Here is a 14,001-nt window from a genome sequence, read left to right on the forward strand (position 1 = left end):
CCAGTATATCTACTAAGCAGATATGTGTATGTATTTTATTACACGATTGGCATGTCGCATTAAACAGGATAAAGAAATTCATTTTGTAGCACCATTATTTAACTAAACTTTTAATGTACACATTATTAAAAGAACACTATAGAGTTAAAAACAAGTCCCCTCTAATTGACTAAATATTGTAAAATCTTATAACATTTCTGCCCCTAATCTGTCTGCTTGGCTGACATCATCAGAAGTTTTGGTCAAAGCCAAACACAATGCTTTCCCATACAAAAGCATTTCCCATACAAAAGCACTATAGAGTTAAAAACACAATCTAGTCCCCTCTTACTTCCTAAATATTGTAAAATCTTATAAAATCTCTGCCCCTAATCTGTCTGCTTGGCTGACATCAGATGTTTTGGTCAAAGCCAAACACAATGCTTCCCCATACAATAGCATTGGCTAAGATTTCCAAGGAGACAGAGCCAGCACAAGCCAAACACAGCCCTGGCCAGTTAGCATCTCCTCATAGAGATACATTGAATCAATGCATCTCTGAGGAAAGTTCAGTGTCTCCATGCAGATCGTGGAGAAGCACCTCTAGTAGCCATCTGAGGAGTGGCCAATGGAGGTGATCCTAAGCAGTAGTGTAAACGCTGTCTTTTCTCTGAAAACACATTGTTTTTTGCAAAAAGTCCGAAGGGAATGAATATAGTCACCAGAATAAATGCAATAAACTGTAGTTGTTTTGGTGCCTATAGTGTCCCTTTAAAGACAAAACTGAATAAAGTATAGTTCTTGTACAATAGATATTATTTGTGTTGGTGTGTGTGTGTGTGTGTGCAATAAATGAGAATGTTAGAAATTACAGATGAACAAACATAGCAAAAATGTTAAAGAGACACTATAGTCACCTGAACAACTACAGCTTAATGTATTTGTTCAGGTGAGATCTATAGCTCCCTGCAGGCAATCTAATGTAAACACCGTATTTTCAGAGAAAATACAGTGTTTACATTGATTGATAGGAATACCTCCAGTGGCCGTCACTCAGACGGCCACTAGAGGGACTTCCTATCATGCAGGGCCCTAAAAAGGCCCTGTACACGTCAGATGTTTGAAAATACGTCTGACGTGTGCAGGAGAGAGAAGGCACTGTGTGCGCGCCTTCTCTCTCCAGTCTGTCAGAGAGGAGAGCGGGCGGGTAAAGACCGCAAGCTGAGCTGTCAGTCAGCTCGCGGCCACGCACACCGCGCGCATGTGCGGTAGTGCGCTCAGGACTTCAGAGGGCGGCATGAATGCCCCCCTCTGAAGTATGTGCGCATGTGTGGTGAAGCCGCGCATGCGCACAAGGGAGCAATGACGCTTCCAAATGGAAGCGTCTGATTGCTCCCTGCTCGCGCCCGCCTATTTCGTCATTTTAACGAAATAGGGGGCGCGGCTTCACGAGGCTCCCGGCGCTGGAACCAGGTAAAACTGCTTGGCTGGAGAGTCCCTTTAAATGAGTGTGTTACTAAGGGGTTTTGTTTGGGCAGAAACAACTTTCTCACACCAAAGATCATGCAGTCAAGAATCTTGTGTACATTCACAAATCCTGATGTCATGTGTAAGTGTCTGGCATCTTAAAATTGTGTTTGGTAGCAGTCAGTAGGACTATGATATCCCACTGCAAGCTAAAGTGGCCATGTCATTTTTTTTTTATACTTTGCATTGCCTCAATCGTGTCCTTATAAAAGTTTCCCAATAGGGTCAATATGTCTCTCGACCGAATGTAACACTTTTTGTAGAGTTTCAGGTCATACTGGGTCTATATTCACGGTGCCACTGTTTCAGAAATTCACCCATATTGATTCTTCTGCAGTACACCGAAAGTGAAGAGTTGTGCTGAGCAATAATTCCAAGGGGATGCCAACAAACAGTTTTGAACTGGATGCCAAGTAATCTAGGTGCTCCTTTGCACTTGCATCGCTGGTTCAGTAAAAAAAAAAAGAGTCTGAATTTCAAATTAATTCATGCATATATAGATCTAGTCAGGGACGTATTAGCCGCGAGGCAAACAAGGCACTTGCCTTGGGCGACATTTTCCAGGGGGCGGCAAAAAAAGCCGCTCCCAAATGCCCAGGCAAATGTCTTGTTAGCCTTGCGGCTAACTAAAATTCCGGTCGGCGCTGGCGAGGGAGCACTTTCCCCTGAGCTCTCTGCTCAGCTCCCTCGTGCGCCACAGAGTGATGCCGAGAGCCGGAATACCCGGCATAACTCTGCGGCGCACAAGGGAGCTGAGCAGAGAGCTCACTAATCAGTGCTCCCTAGCCAGCGCCGCCCGCCCAGCATTCCCAAAGGTAAGGAGGCTGAGGGGGTTGAATTTAATTTTTGTAGGGCAGCACAAAACCAGGATACACCACTGGATCTAGCACAATTAGGGACAGATTACCCTTTCATGCTTTTATCGATCCTAAGATGCATTTAAAGTTTGTATTTCATATGATTTGGAGTATTTTTTGAGCATCTCATATCTCCTTTCTCTGACTTACTCTATTTGATTTAGTGATGTTTGGTATCCTGACCTAGAGAGTTATTTTATTTACTTTTATGACCTTCAATATGTATTTATCGCCTTTCATTAACCTAGCCACTCTAAAGTCGAATATGTCTTTCTTTTTTACTTTTGTATCTTCCTTTAGGGTTGGTTCAACTTCATTTGTGTGTTGGGTGGTGCTATTTTATTCATAACAAAACAAACAAAAAAAGAAACAAACAAAAAAAACAGTACAGTCCCAGCTAGTGGCCTCTTCTCTTTCTCCTCCTCATAAGCTTTGTAGTGGAGAGTAAATGTATTACAAAAGGCTCAAGAGATGCCTGGATTTGAAAGGAATATATTAGAGAAGGCCAGGAGATGCCATGTTTCTTGAACTTATACGTGTTCCCCTTCAGGTCAAAAGAGATGCTCAGTCTCCTAAACCCTCATATAAAATATATCCGTCTCTTTTCAGGGCCCAGGAAATACCCAGTCTCCTGAGTGGTTAATCTTGCTAGGGCTTAACTACTTATTAAAATGAATGATACTCATTTCATATTTTATTTCTGCAAACACACCGAATTAATTTACACGTCATATCCACTATAAATGGCAAATATCTATCCATGGACTTTATGAATGAGTCAGGCTGCCATTGCAAAATAAACTGTTCAAGGAAATCCGTTTATGTGACCTAAATACGTTTAAAAAAAAAAAAAGGTAAATTTTTCACTTATGTGTCAGTTTGTAAAATAGGTATCAGTAGAAGAAGCCAATTTGAGACTTATTTGCAAGCTATGGTGGTTTCTTAAAAATTCTAATAATAATATTTCCTCCTCTGGATAACACAACATTATGTGTTACAGTTCTGTTAATATCTTGCTGTGCACAATCTTCCAAACATGAAACAAATCAAAGAGAGAGCTTTTTTTTTGCTGCTTGAATGTAAACAAAAAATGACCTTGCGAATGTGTACTTTATAATCTACAACACCACTCATTTAGTAACTTATAAATACCCCGGAATGTGATGATAAAGAAGAAAAAATTAGTTTTCATCTAAAGTTACACCAGCATCTTCAACAGCTGTGTGAATATTAAAGAGAGAGAGAGAGGAGGTACGGCATATTTCAAAGCCGAAATGTTGAAGTAACAATAAGAAAGTGGGATGATATGCAGTTTACGCCAAGCGTTTGAACTTCATAACTATAAACTAAAGCAATGTAGTGAACAGGAATTTTTGCATGTTATACTGTTGCCTGAATGTTCTCAATAGCAGATGTTTAGGATCTGTAGGCAGATAATTGTCCGTCTTTTAAGGTTGGCCTGACCTGTATGAATAGTATTATGTACAGTGCTCTTACAATAACAAATAGCCTTCGCTGTGTTCCCCTCTTTGAATGCCCAACCACGCTTTCTTTTAAGCACATCATTACTCTAGGCCTATACATTTGCCATAGACAATGCTACAGCAGCCATTTTGCCATAATTTATGGAGGGGAGAGTTCAAAGTTTTCATAATATTTGGATAATATCATTACCGGTGTCTCTTTGAGCTGTGATGGATAGGATGGAAGTGGGCAGATTTTAATTCTGAGCATGACGCCGGGAACGTCAGTTTTTATAGAAGCTGGTTAAAGCGGATTCGCAGGTGATTTATAGAGAGGAGCGTGAAAGATCATAAACAGGAATAGCATCAAACTGGAGCAAACTGCTCTGTTCTGTCTCCTTGGTTATGCAGATAATTGAATCATAGACTATTCCAAAATGGTTTGAATAAACCCTTAGCATATAATGCATTAATAGATCACCATAAAATCACCATGTATCATGGCATTTGTCTAGAAATTTATGCTCATACTCAACACTCAAGTGGATCTCTAAGATTTTGCCTCCAGACGCCCAGACTAATAATTTGTGCATGCAAACTACACCTTTGGGCATCTTTATTTACTAGGCAAGCTGTTTCTCATGCTGCTTTATATTAAAAAAAAAAAATCCTGCAAGCTTTCTGATCTTTTTGATAAATTAGAGCAGTAAATCCATGACCTATAATATAGTGTTCGGTTTCTCGACTTCCGGTCTCCTTGCTAACAATATAATGCACATGCCCCAGTGTAATTCAAGATTAGTGGGAGTTGCATGCAGCAATTTCAACTTTCGCTTGGGAGCATAACTCCAATTAATAATTAGCAGGCCATACAGCAGGGAGGTGATCAGTGGATTACTACCCATTTATAATGGGGAAAAACAGCACGGATTAAATCACCATTCATGTAGTACTGAGTTAGTAAACACAATTAGAGGTCAGTGAATATATATACAAATACACATTCACACATATAGATGTACACACACACATACTTATATACACATATATATGTGACCCCCCCCCCCCCCCCACACACACACACATATATATATTTTTATATTTTTTTTATTATTATTATTTTTATATCTGTTGCTTCAGACCTGAGGAAGAGGAAAACATGTTTAAAGCTCGTCTTTTAAGTATTATGTTAGTCCAATAATATTTATACTATTGCATACTGCAATACTCAGGTATTTTGGCATCTTGTCTACTGGACTAAAAGGGCCAATCCAAAATATATATACAGATAGATAGATAGATAGATAGATATACAGATACACAGACACACATATACACAGTGACACAGACACACATATACACAGAGACACAGACATGTATATCAGATTTCCTTGTCCTCATTCATTATGTAGAATATCTATGCTTTTGACTCACAACAACACATTAAAAATATAACAATAGCATAGCATTATCCACAATATGATACATTAACCTTATTCTGAAGTATAATTTTCACAGTTTGTTTAAACACGTAGAGTATTTTGGTTATAAGCATTTCCCCTTATAATTACATCTGTTATAATTACAAAATAATTGTTAGCGACATGAATGTATTTTCTCTGCATGGAACCAGAAAATGCACTCAGGCTGGTGGAATCTCGTGACTACAGTTTGTGTGCAGCAACACGCAATACATCCTGGTACATGAATCCCACCAAATCTTTTTACATGTGCAATTATGTCCATTGATAACAGATGTGAAGGTTCTGTGGTTTTGTCCACAGAATGATATTGTATCATTCCATTCTATATAGATTATATTTATAATGGATATTTGCTGGCTGTTTTATTTAATTTTTTTTCATTTTTTTTTTTCATTTCAATTTAAGAATTGTATACCTTTGCATTTTAATAGAAAATTACATGAAAAATAAAGCACTATGTGTACAAGTCCTGCTGTTGACTCTCACTTGCTGCAATCCACCCGGCAGCGAAGAACTACTTTCAATACAGACGTCAAAGAGATTTATCAGACAGACCTATGTTATCCTGAGCCTCTCTGATAACCTCCTTTGAAGTCTAAAGATGAAAGATAATACATTCTATATCATTCTCGGTTAAAATTCTCGATGAAAGGAAGTTTTATATCAGCATTACTGGGGGCATCTTTCATTATATAAAGTATGTACACAGATATAATTTATCTCAATGTAGCACAAGGTCATAGAGCTATGGTTATGATTTTAGAAACATATGATGCCATGGGTTTGCTTGAGGTAAAAAAAAAAAAAAAAAAAGATAAAATATTCCCAAATCAAATACCAATCTTTTCATCTTGGTAAATGCTATCTTTGACCAAATGGCTGAAGCCAAACTGCTGACATCAAATTGGTCACTACTGTAACAGTAAGCATTTATGATAAGTTATCAGGGTTTTAAGTAAAATTCTTTATAGGGAAGTTTTAGAGTGGTTGGTTAGGGATGCGGGTGAGAAACTCCATCTAGAAGCTAAGGTGTCAAGCTTTCAACCGTGGCATTGTCAAGGGGTGTATCAGGTGAGCCCTGATACAAGGTGAAATCGTCCTCCCTCGCCGTGTTATAGGTTTCCAAGTACAGTTTGTGGTATCTGGTGTGGTCAGTTCATTATATGATGACGATACAAATCTTGGAAATTACACTGCATAAAATGCTGTTGGAACGTTTCTTATCAGAAAAAGGGCAAAGACTGCCCTTTTCGAATTTTTGTTTTAATTATTGATTTAGAAGAGATCAGGAAGACCAGCTGTAATTATCTGATACAAGAAACACTTTCATGTGACAAAAGTCTCTTTTGACAATAGTAATTCATCACAACACAATATTTGGAATGACAATACATGCTATTCTCTATGGGTCTTTTGAGTATCTTCATCATTCTCCTCAATCCACTCTTCCAGGTATATCAATAGTTCAGGGTTTATTTCCTAACTCTGTTCTAGTGGGAATACAAACAAAATCGGGAATATCGGTTTACATTGAAAACTGGTTTGGGAACCACAGGGCTTAAGGCAGCAGGAATGGTAGATAATGATGCATTTTACTCTTCCTTAGAAGTGCCTTAGTATTACCAAGAGCCACCAAGGAGGCAAACATTACATTACCTGCAAGGCCGGTGCATCCTATAGGTGATTTAGGCAGTCACCTAGGGGGCACCGGCCCGGAGTGCGCAAAATTCGAGTGACCCGGCAGGTGGCGTGGCCGGGCGGCACAGACCGCGTTACAGGAGCTTCCTGTACCCAGTCGGACTGAAAGGAAGTGCTCTCTCAGTGAGCACTTACTGTCAGTCCGGCTGGGTATAGGAAACAGAAGCTCCTGTACTGCGGTCCGCGCTGCCCAGCCACGCTACAAAGAGGTAGGAGGCACAACAGGGAAGGGATGGGAGATGGCTCTAAGGGACACTGGGGGCAGGAGAGAACACTGAGGGACATGGGGGGGGGGTAAGAGACCACTAAGGGAAAGATGGGGGGCAGGAGAGACCACTAAGGGACAATGGGGGGAGAAGAGACCACTAAGGGACACTGGGGGGAGGAGAGACCACTAAGTGAAAGGTGGGGGGGAGGAGAGACCACTAAGTGAAAGGTTGGGGGGGAACACTAAGGAAGTAATGGGGGGAGAGGCCACTAAGGGAAAGGTGGGGGGAGGGGAGACCACTAAGGGAAAGGTGGGGGGAGGGGAGACCACTAAGGGAAAGGTGGGGGGAGGAGAGACCACTAAGGGAAAGGTGGGGGGAGGAGAGACCACTAAGGGAAAGATGGGGGGGAGGATAGATCAATAAGGGACACTGGGGGGAAGAGAGAACACTAAGTGAAAGGTGGGGGAGGAGAGACCACTGTAGGAAAGGTGGGGGAAGGAGAGACAACTAAGAGAAAGGTGGGGGAGAGGGAGAGAGAGAACACTTAGGGAAAGATGGTGGAATGGGAGGACCCTGTGCTCAGTGCATTTACTCTCAGTCCGGCCGGGTACACGAAACAGAAGCTCTTGTACCGCGGTCCGCCGCCGATTTGCTTATGATCATATATGATATATCCTTGCACCGGCCCGGATTACCTTTTTATTAGACAGAACTGGGAATTGGCAATGGCTAAATAAGGAGAGCTTATATACTGAAGGGTCTCTGGTAAATGTGTGTTTGAGTGTGCGTGTTAGAAGCAGGATACTGTACTGCACTAGAAACATGTTAATGGATAGCCTATAAAAATGTGCAATGTTTGAAAAAAGATAATGTGATGAAGATTCAGTAAGTCATGGCTGACTCAGAGTCACATAGGAATGTCAGGGAGCAGTGGTGGTCCGCCCCGGGTGCCACAAGGTAGGGGGGTGCCACCAGGGCTGGCAAGGCTTTGGGCTCTGTGAGCTGTGTGGTTGCCCAGGGCACCATAGCAGCAGGGGAGCCAGTCAGCCGACACAGCTCACACATGCAGGGGCCGGGAATACATCAGGAGAAATGCAGGAAGAGTTGGGGCGGAGCCAAATCGGATGTGGGGCCAGAGCTAGAGGCAGACTCTTACTGCTGCACACAGAGGGGAAGTAGAAAGGAGCTGCTTGATCCAAGGAGACATCTGACTGCTATTTTGGGGTCAAGAAGGAATTTTTTCCTAGTTTGTGACAAAATTGGAAGTGCTTCAGACTAGGTTTTTTGCCTTCTTTTGGATCAACAGCAAAAACATTTGTGAGAAAGGCTGAACTTGATGGACACAAGTCTCTTTTCAGCTATGTAACTATGTAACTACTACACACCAGGGACTGAATCCACTCCTCCTCCAGACCACGCTGACTGTTAGTGTGAGAGAGTGTGTGCTGTGTGTAACTGTTATTGTGTCTGTCTGTGTGATTGTTTGTGACTGGGTGTGTGTGATTGTCTGCCTGTGATTGTCTGTAACTGTATGTGTGTGTCTGACTGTGTGTGTGTGTATGTGTGTGTGTGTGTGTGTGACTGTCTGCCTGTAATTGTCTGTGTGACTGTGTGTGTGTGACTGTCTGTGACTGTCCGTGACTGTGTGTATGAGGGTCTGTTGCTGTGTGTGTGTGTGTGTGAGTGTGACTGTCTGCCTGTTACTGCCTGTGTGACTGCTTGTGTGATTGTCTGCATGTGATTGCCTGTGTGTGTGACTGTCTGTGACTTCCTGTGTGACTGTCTGACTGTAACTATGTGCAAGTGACTATGTGTGTCGGACTGTGTGCATCTGACTGTGTCTGACAGTCTTCGCCCTGCAGTGAGCCGGCAACTGGAATATGATGTCATTCTGGACTCTGCGTCATTACAGGGCGCGTGAGGGACCTGTGTAGGAAGAGCACAGAGATCCCAGCACCCCACCACTGACCACCAGGGACTAAGGATCCACTCTAGCCCTTCCAGAGCAAGGTAGGGAGGCTGAGTGGACCTCTTAATTATTAAACGTGTGTATGTATGTGATGTTTGTTTGTGTATGTCTAATTATGTTTGTATGTGATTGTGTGTCTGTGCGTCTGTGATTGTGTTTGTGTATATCAGTGATTATGTGTATCTCTGTGGTCAAGTGTGTGTGTTGTGATTATGTGGGTTTATGTCTCTGATTGTGCATGAATCTCTCTCTCTCTCTCTCTCTATCTATATATATATATATATATATATATATATATATATATATATTCAAATTTGTGATTTCGGGGGGGCGGAGCCAACTGCCGAACCGACAGGTCGCATGCACAGGGAGCTCCCGGCTAAATTGCACTAAAAGAACCCAAAACTCAGAAATATCACCCCCCAAAAGCAGACCAGCCACCTGAGAAAGCAGTTGCCATGGGCAGAAAGACCAAGAAACCTAAGCCCAATCCACCCCGACAGGGCACCAGCATAGGAGATCTGTGGAGGCGAGCGCATGGCGCCCCAGAGCCTGTCATGCCACATACATGGACGGCTTTGAGGATTCAGACGACCTGCTCTCAGAGCCAGACGAGATTTGCATGCCCACGATGCGGGCACCAGAGAAACTTACCGTGAAGCCTGCCACACAGCCCGACACAGCTCCGGTCACGAAATCGGAAATGAAGGAGCTGCTGGCAGAACTCTGACGAAACTTTCAGGAGGACGTGGCAGACATGCGGAGGGACTTAAAAGGCCTCACCGACCGCGTGGCAACCGTGGAGCACGACTCCCACACGCACACTAAGCAGATAGCCTCACTCCAGCAGGAGACAAAACTGTTGCAACAACAGCAAACAAAGGTGGAACAGGCCATGGCAGCAATGGAGGACTCCAGACGCGCCCAGAACCTCAAGGTAAGGGGCATAACCGAATCTGTCCCTGAAGCTGAACTCCCCCACCTAGTGAGGCGTCTGGTGAGCACAATATTACCGCCAAAGCAGGCCAAAGGTGTGGGTTTTGAGGGCATATTTTGAGGACTTAATCATTAAATTCCACAAGCGACAGGACAAAGAATCCATAATGACCGCAATCCGAAATACCACGCCGATCGTCTTCGAGGACATGACCTTATCAATTTACTCTGACCTATCACGGGGAACTATGGCCTGGCGCTCTGCCCTGAAGCCCTTCACCACTCTGCTCCGTGAGAGCGACATCCAATACAGATGGCGCTCACCCTGCAAACTCCAAGTGCTGCATGGAGAGGTCACACATCTAGTAGCAGACTTACAGGAGGCCGAAGCCCTCCTACCCACTCTGGGTCTACCCGTGGACGCCATGCGGCGACAGCACACGACACACAAGTCTCACAGATGGAACCCTGCCACCTCCGAACCCTTCGTTCCGGGCGGACCCGTCCGCACTATGCAGACTGTCACCACCACCTGAATCCTTTGGGAGAGAACTGTCCAACCACTAAAGCTGCTCATGATACAACTGCCTTACTGTTCGCATTTGTCTGTCCCTTTCTCACTGCCGCACGGCGGCCTGGACTGCTGTCATGCCACAACACCTATGCAGCCATTGAGGACTATGTCCCGCCAATTTGTAATTTTAATTTCTTATGCCTTACATCCCTGCGACAGGCGAATAATAGAAAAGTTATGATTTGTTTTTACAACATACTGTTTAAATAGTACAGAATTGAAATGTACACTTATAATCATTCTGGTATTGTTTAGCCTGCCTAGCTTGTTTAGCCTAGGTAACACTATTCGACCTTCCCTAAGGCGCATTGTGTGTTTGAAGTTTCAACCGTGCATAATGGACAGTATGCCACAAACGCAGGCAATATGTTTTTTGTGTCTTTTTTTTATATATTTTTTTTTTTAGGGTTTTACTTTCCTTCGGTACACCGTACCTACTTCATTTGAATATCCTGGCCTAATCTACTTAACCATCATTGCACTCAGACCGAGGCTGTGCTTCAATGTGCTTACAGATCAGATCCCCCAAAATTGAGCACGCCTGATTACTAGCTACTGGTACAACTATGAAAACCTGCAAGTTTATAGCAAATCTACTGACATAATTGAGGCAGGAAAGATTAGGAACTAACTAACATACTGTGACAACTAGCCCGCTCTCTAAACATTTATACTGCCGGACTATCTGACCTGACGTATTTACTTACCTGCCTTTAATATAACGTCTAAGCTAGTGTTTAACACTGACTTTATAAAGCCTGTAACTTTTATCATATATCACTGTTTCTGCCACTGTTGTGAGTTCAACTTTTGAAATAAGCCTGTAATCAAAAAAAAAAAAAAAAAAAAAAAAAATGCGCTAATGCCCATGCCACTGTTCTGAATGTTTGGTATACATGTGCACGCTGTTGTGGCGTATGTATTGTTATTGTACTCACCTGCGCAACCAAAATAAAGAATTAAAAAAAAATAAAAAAAAATTGTGATTTCTGTGGGAAAAGCAAGTCTTATGGCTTGACTGGTGTGCAGATTTTTGTTACATGTATATATACATATATATACATGAATAAACACACACACACACACAACAGATATACGCACAGAGACATACATCTATTGTGTTAGTGTGTATATAAATGTGTGTGTGTTTAGTAGATAGCTCCCTTATTTGGTGTCCTTAAATATTGCAATCCCACATAAGGATAACAAATAAGGGCTTTTAATTTTGATCTTTTAGCTGTTTAGGAGATAATTCCCCAAATTGGTGCCCTTATGTGAGATTACCATATTTAAAGATACCAAATTAGGGAGCTGTTAAGCAGATAGCTCCTTACTTGGCGTCCTTAAGTATGGCAAACCCACATGAGAATAGCACATAGAGGAGTTATCTGCTAAACACAGATTGAAGGAAAGAGGTGCCAGCCAGCCCACAACAAGAAATCTGGGTGGCTAATTTGAATTCTATGGAAATGTGTTGTCTGATGTCAGCATCCTGGCATCAGACAGTCAATGGCAGCACATTACCCCATCCCCTAGTGAAAAGTTTTAGTGCTCACCCCACCTCCCTTTTTAAATTGAGGCTGTTTTTTACATTTAAAGTTGGTGGGGTGGGGGCAAAAATAGGACCAGCGCTGGGTGCCAAATGCTCCAGGTATGCCCCTGTCAGGGAGTAAAGGTTTCGTGTTGAGAGTTCTAAGAGTTGGTGTGAAAGGCTTAGATACGTAGTACGTCACAGCCTCGTCTTATATCTCTTATTTCTCTGGTAAATAGGTGATATCTCCTTTTTACAAGATCACAATCGCTTTGTCTTATTAGAATGTATTTATTTTTTCTTGTTATAGGTACTAAACAATCAAACATACTATATGTGTATTATATACTCTCTTGCTATGTGAGCACAAATGAATATGTTACAGTCGTTATTGCAATAGTAACTATGTAGACTTGCAATTGTAACCATTAGAAGTCGCAATATGCTTTAAGAAGACTTAATTAGTGATTAAGTGGATAGGGTATAAATGACTGAAAGCTAGATTGTGACAACATATGCTCTGAGGAAGCCCAATTGGTAAGGCGAAACATGTCAGCAATTGTGTCACCACTGACATCATCACGCCATGTGGTCCCGAGGTCTGGCTAAACGAGAGAGTGGCGAATGTAAAACAACTTTTCTCGGTGATAAAAGAAAACCAAGCTCCAAGAAAAGCAAAAAAGGACACAGACGGTTACCAGAAGAGGAGGACGTTCTGCACTTAAACAGAGTACCACTGCAGAACTCTTTACTGAAAGTGCAGAGAGTGGGTTTAAAACCATAAAGGTCCCACCAACATTGTCGTAAACCTTTTTAAATTTGTTTTAACATTGTAGTATGTACCATAAAGGGTTTTATACTGTATATTTTTTCTTTTGTTGTATGATACAGCAAACAATCTCAAGCTATGGAAGACAATTATTATGCTTGTAAGTTTTTTTTTTTTTTCCTAATTTAATTTGTGCACAAATTAATTTAAAACCACAACCCACTGGAGGAAAATTTAAAGTCACACTGCATGCTTCCACATTGTGCTATTGCTATTACACTTTTGATATATATATATATTTTTTACCAAACCCCTTAATGATAATTGCAAATATCTTGAGGACTTTCAAAAGAGGAATTTTATTCCAGACATACTAAAACAGTATATTTGGTATAACACGTTACGTTTGCTCAATCATGAAAAAAGGAGTTTCACAAGATAAAACTGTATTCAGCGCAATGCTGTCAAAGGTGGTTTTTAGAATATTTTTTTTTTTTTAAACCGTGGAAATTTAAGACAGATATAGTCTTACCATATACCGATAGGACAAAACTAATATGTATTTATTTATTTATTTGTAGTTATATTTGAGGTAGACCTTTCAAAGGGAGTGCTGGGTAATCTTGATATATTTCTTTGTTATCGTGCATTTTTTCTAAAAAATAAGGTGGGCATAAAAAGCAGATAGTAAAAATAAAAAGGACCGATAATACACAAAGCCTGACAAAAGCTATTGTGTTTCAGGAAAAGACACTGACAGCAAAATATATGACCGTAGTGAAATTACGGTACTATTACAAAAGGTATAAGGATGTTAAAAAAAAAAAAAAAAGACACTTGGGACAAAAGCAATAAAGGCTCAACATCTTGTTCTTCACCTCAGTATATAAGCAAACAAAAAAAAGTAAGTAAAACTTTTTTTTCCTCCTACTACACGCCTGTCTCTGTGATGTCATTCTTATGCATATATTGCTGTGTCCTCCTTACTGCATGTGACCAGTATAT

This window comes from Pelobates fuscus, chromosome 12 (genome assembly GCF_036172605.1).
Source record: "Pelobates fuscus isolate aPelFus1 chromosome 12, aPelFus1.pri, whole genome shotgun sequence".
Lineage (NCBI taxonomy): Eukaryota > Metazoa > Chordata > Amphibia > Anura > Pelobatidae > Pelobates > Pelobates fuscus.